Source organism: Copadichromis virginalis, unplaced genomic scaffold (assembly GCF_057382275.1).
Source record: "Copadichromis virginalis isolate Kocher_CV1m ecotype Utaka unplaced genomic scaffold, C_Virginalis_male_GT1.1 unmapped_scaffold_1, whole genome shotgun sequence".
Taxonomy (NCBI): Eukaryota; Metazoa; Chordata; class Actinopteri; order Cichliformes; family Cichlidae; genus Copadichromis; species Copadichromis virginalis.
This window is the reverse complement of record NW_028188589.1, coordinates 8,955,536-8,961,535: the sequence shown is the minus strand read 5'-3', so window position 1 is coordinate 8,961,535 and position 6,000 is coordinate 8,955,536. Positions and strand designations below refer to the sequence as shown.

At 35.7% G+C, this 6,000-nt stretch overlaps 2 protein-coding genes across 2 annotated transcripts in view; both read right to left on the bottom strand.

The window, feature by feature from the left end:
- LOC146679770 (protein NLRC3-like) overlaps window positions 1-6,000 on the bottom strand; it is a 182,663-nt gene that overhangs the window by 95,835 nt on the left and 80,828 nt on the right. The gene's annotated exons all lie outside the window — the stretch shown is intronic.
- Window positions 1-6,000, bottom strand: part of LOC146679771 (protein NLRC3-like) — a 40,715-nt gene that overhangs the window by 6,647 nt on the left and 28,068 nt on the right. The window lies entirely within an intron of this gene.

Here is a 6,000-nt window from a genome sequence, read left to right as displayed (position 1 = left end):
CAGCAGATATAGAAGACTGAAAGATACACACAAGTTCACTGACTAAAAATATCTTATTATTATTTTATTTATGTATTACAGATTGATTTATTTTCTTATTAATTCTTAATTTGTTTATTTATTTTTCATATTTTGTGTTAAAAAATAAAAATAAAGAGATTTGAGAAGATTGGAATTTTTTAACCATGCCTTTCTTGTGGAAAACCTAATGCGGCCCAGCCTCACCCAGACTCTGCCTGCAGCGGCCCCCAGCTAAATTGAGTTTGAGACCCCTGTCCTACACCATAAATCAGTAAGAGAGGGTACGACCTCTCTCATGGCCCCAAGTGGTGTGTGCATGCCAGAGCACTCTGGAAGGCACACAGAGTCTTTACAGACTACTAAGGATCGAACCTCTATCATCATCCAATCGATTATAAAACTAAGCATGTATGAGTAAATATTTTTAAGCATATCCCATATGGAAAAGACTAAAAACTTATATGATGAAAGTCATACTCACGAAAGTGGCCACTTTCTCATTACTTTCATATATTGTTTTAGTAAGTATCGAAAACATACAAGTTTCATTATATAATTTTTCAAGGGATCTTATATCTGTTTTCACTCTTGTATGCTTTTCATACAAGTTTCACACAAGACAGATACAAACTTTATAAGATTTATATATCTTTTCCATATGGGAAATGACAATCAACAATATAAAGCTTACAGCTGGTTTTAATAACAACATTTATTTGTTTCTCAAATGAGAAAGAGCTATCGAGAAACACTCCTAAATCTTGAGTTCTTAACTTTTCCAGTGGGCCAAATTCAACATTATCAGCTAATGCTAAATAGGCTGCCGTTATTAACTAATGCTAATTGGATGTGAATTAGCATTATGCACTAATGCTAACACTTACTTTTTAACAATGTGAGTAGCTAATGCTAACACTATTTCCCTTAACTTTATAACAATGTGAACGGCTAATGCTAACACTCTTTTCCCTAGCAATACAACATCTGAGCTGCTAATGCTGAGTAGGTCGCCATTAGCACCTACGTCTAATTAAAGGCAAATACGCATTAGAACCTAATGCTCATATCGTTTTCCTTTGCTTTATAACAATGTGAGCAGCTACTGCTAAATAGCATTAGCTAATAACAGCAGTCTAATTTAATGTAAGTTAGCCTCATTTGCATTATAACGATGTGAGGAGTTAATGCTAAGTATGCTGCCATTAGCAGCTAATTCTAATTAGGGGTGAATAATTATTACCAGCTAATGCTAATATCGTTTTCTCTTCCCTTTTAACAATGTGAGCAGCTAGTGCTGGGTAGGCTGGTGCTAGCAGCTAATACTAAAGCTAAAGCTAATTTGATGTGAATTAGCATTACATTAGTGAGGAGTTAATGCTAAGTAGACTTCCATTACAGGTAATGCTAATTTTAGGTATTTAGGAATTGGCAGCTAATGCTAATACCATATTTTCTTGCATTATAACAATGTGACCAGCTAATGCTAAGTAGGTTGCCGTTATTAGCTAATACTAATTTGAGGTGAATTAGCATTATCCGCTTATGCTAACAATGTTTTTTCTTACTTTTTAACAATATGAGTAGCTAATCTGAACATTTTTTTTTATTTAATTTTAACGTTTCCCCTGCGATGTGAAGAGGTAATGCTAAATAGCACGCCATTAGTGGCTAATTCTAATTTTAGATGAAAAAGCATTAAAAGCTAATGCTAATACCATATTTTCTTGATTTATATCAATATCAGTAGCTAATGCTAGGTATGTAGCCATCATTAGCTAATGCTAATTTAGGTGAATTAGCATCATCCGCTTATGCTAACAATGTGTTTTTTTACTTTTTAACAATACGCCATTAGTGGCCAATTCTAATGTTAGATGAGAAAGCATTAACAGCTAATGCTCATACTGTTTGCTTTGTAAGAATGACAGCAGCTAATGATACGAAGTCTACCGTTGTTAACTAATGTTAATTTGATGTGAATTAGCATTATCCGATAATGGTAACTCTTTTCCCCTGCATTACAACGACGTCAGGAGTTAATGCTAAGTAGGCTGCCATTAGGGGCTAACTCTAATTAGGGGTGAACAATTATTAGCAGCTAATGCTAATACCGTTTTCTCTTTCCTTATAACAACTTGAGCAGCTAATGCTAATTTGATGTGAATTAGCATTATATTAGTGAGCAGTTATTGCTAAGTAGGCTACCATTAGCAGCTAAAGCTAATTTGAGGTGAATAAGCATTAGTAGCTAACGCTAATACCCTTTTCTCTTGTGTTATAATGATGTGAAACGTTAATATTGTTCTCAAACAACAGAATGAGAATGAAATATTGATTCTAACAGGGCCCATAAACAGTATTAGCTTAGCAGCATTAGCTTATCAGAGTTTTCATCATGGTCACATAAATCCTTAGCAGAGCAAAGTGGCCTACTTAGCAATAGCTGCTCAAGTTGTAGAAAGCAAGGGAAAACAGTAATAGCATTAGCTGCTAAATGTGCACTTGAGAACAAATTTATTGTTAATTCAGCTGTGAATGTAGAGTTTGTCATTATTTAAGCTTCCATTTCCAAATGTTAGCTGCTCCTGTCTGCCTCTTTGTCACAAACACAGACTGAAATGATTCACAGCCTTGTTTCATCCTTCTGTCACTGTGGACATACAGCATGGGAAACATACACATGGCTGACACTTTATTAGGTACACTGGTATCTATATCAGGTACACCTGTGACCTAAATGTTCCTGCAAACAGACTCCTTGGAGACCCCTACATAAATATCCATGAACTATCCAGCTAGACTAGTGTGTCTGTCCCTGAAAATATTCCTGCATGTGTGATTGTTCATGTCTCATCTGCAGGAAACAAACAGGAAGTGAGTGAAGGACACAGGAAATGTTTCCAGCTCTTCCTCCTCTATCAGACATTCTCTCCATACCTGAGAGTGTCCAGTCTCCAGCCTGGATCCTTCAGTCCAGCCGACAGCAGCTTAATTCCTGAGTCACCTGGATGATTGTAGCTCAGGTCCAGCTGTCTCAGATGGGAGGGGTTGGAGGTCAGACCTGAGGCCAGAGAAGTACAGCCTTCCTCTGTGATCAGACAGCCTGACAGACTGCAGACACACAAAACAACAATCAATCTGTCAACAATCGTTTTCTCTTCGTCACAATAACATCTATCCATCCATACATCCATTCAATGTAACTTTATTTATAAGTGACAATACCCAACAGACAACAACAGTCATCTGAAGCTGTTTAACAGTGTAAGGTAACCGCCTCCACTGTGAGCAGCACTTGGTGATGGTGGGAAGAAGAACTCCCTTTGACACAAAGATCCTCCCAGTGAAAACAGGCTCCAGGAGGAGCATCTACCATGACTGGTTGCAGGGTGAGGGGAAAGAGAAGAACATGAACATCAAGAATGCAGCGAGTGGTAAAATAATAATAATAATAATGGATTGGATTTATATAGCGCTTTTCAAGGTACCCAAAGCGCTTTACAGACTAGCAGCCACTGCATGGCCTCGAGTACGTATGTGGTGCGTTCAAAGAGCATCAGCATAGACATGGTGGGTTCAACAATATAGGACATAACAATTTCTATGGCGAAAATACTATCAATGAATGAGCCATAACATTTTAGCCATAAATGACAATCAACAATATAAACCTTACAGCTGGTTTTAATAACAGAATTCATTTGTTTCTCAAACGAGAAAGAGCTATCGAGAAACACTCCTAAATCTTTAGTTCTTAACTTTTCCAGTGGGCCAAGGTCAACATTATCTGCTAATGCTAAATAGGCTGCCGTTATTAACTAATGCTAATTTGACATGAATTAGCATTATGCACTAATGCTAACACTTACTTCTTTTTAAAAATGTGAGTAGCTAATGCTAACACTATTTCCCTTAACTTTATAACAATGTGAACGGCTAATGCTAACACTCTTTTTCCTAGCATTATAACATCTGAGCTGCTAATGCTAAGTAGGCTGCCATTAGCACCTACGTCTAATTTAAGGCAAATACGCATTAGAACCTAATGCTCATATCGTTTTCCTTTGCTTTATAACAATGTGAGCAGCTACTGCTAAATAGCATTAGCTAATAACAGCAGTCTAATTTAATGCAAGTTAGCCTCATTTGCATTACAACGATGTGAGGAGTTAACGCTAAGTATGCTGCCATTAGTGGCTAATTCTAATTAGGGGTGAATAAATATTACCAGCTAATGCTAATATCGTATTCTCTTCCCTTTTAACAATGTGAGTAGCTAGTGCTAGGTAGGCTGATGCTAGCAGCTAATGCTAAAGCTAATTTAATGTGAATTAGCATCACATTAGTGAGGAGTTAATGCTAAGTAGACTGCCATTAGCAGGTAATGCTAATTTTAGGTGAATAGGAATTGGCAGATAATGCTAATACCATATTTTCTTGCTTTATAACAATGTGACCAGCTAATGCTATGTAGGTTGCCGTTATTAGCTAATACTAATTTGAGGTGAATTAGCATTATCCCCTTATGCTAACAATGTTTTTTCTTACTTTTTAACAATACAAGTAGCTAATGTGAACACTTTATTTTTTTTTATTGAATTCTAATTTTTCCCTTGCGATGTGAAGAGTTAATGCTAAATAGGATGCCATTAGTGGCTAATTCTAATTTTAGATGAGAAAGCATTAGAAGCTAATGCTAATACCATATTTTCTTGCTTTATATCAATATTAGTAGGTAATGCTAAGTACGTAGCCATTATTAGCTAATGCTAATTTAGGTGAATTAGCATTATCCACTAATGCTAACACTGTTTTTGCCAACTCTTTTCCCTTGCATTATAACAATATGAGCAGCTAATGCTAAGAAGGCTGCCATTATTAGGTAATGCTAATTATTATGTGTGTTAGCATTATCCGCTGCTGCTAGCAATGTTTTATCTTACCTTTTAACAATATCAGCAGCTAATGCTAACACTACTTTAATTTCAGTTAAACCTACTTAGCATTAATTAACTTCATTTAGCATTAAGAAGTTTTTGCTATAGGCTACCATTAGTGGCTAATGCTAATTTTAGGTAAATAGAAATTGGCAGCTAATGCTAATACCATATTTTCTTGCCTTATAACAATGTGACCAGCTAATGCTAAGCAGGTGCCATTATTACCTAATACTAATTTGAGATGAATTAGCATTATCCGCTTATGCTAACAATGTTTTTTCTTACTTTTTAACAATACGCCATTAGTGGCTAATTCTAATTTTAGATGAAAAAGGATTAACAGCTAATGCTCATACTGTTTGCTTTGTAAGAATGACAGCAGCTAATGATATGAAGTCTACCGTTATTAACTAATGCTAATTTGATGAGAATTAGCATTATCCGATAATGGTAACTCTTTTCCCCTGCATTATAACAATGTCAGGAGTTAATGCTAAGTAGACTGCCATTAGGGGCTAACTCTAATTAGGGGTGAATAATTATTAGCAGCTAATACTAATACCGTTTTCTCTTTTTCCTTATAACAACTTGAGCAGCTAATGCTAATTTGATGCGAATTAGCATTATATTAGTGAGCAGTTAATGCTAAGTAGGCTGCCATTATTAACTAATACTACGTTGACGTGAATTAGCATTATGCGCTACTGCTAATACTGTTTTCTCTTACTTATTAAAAATGATAGTAGCTAATACTAATACTCTTTTCCGTTGGGTAACAACAAAGTGAGGAATTAATGCTAAGTTGGCTGCTTTTAGCGGCTTATTCTAATTAGGGGTGAATAATTATTAGCAGCAAATGCTAATACCGTTTTCTCTTTCCTTATAACAATATGAGCAGTTAATGCTAATTTGATGTAAATTAGCATTATATTAGTGAGGAGTTAATGCTAAGTAGGCTGCCATTAGCAGCTAAAGGTAATTTGAGGTGAATAAGCACTAGTAGCTAATGCCAATACCCTTTTCTCTTGTGTTATAATGA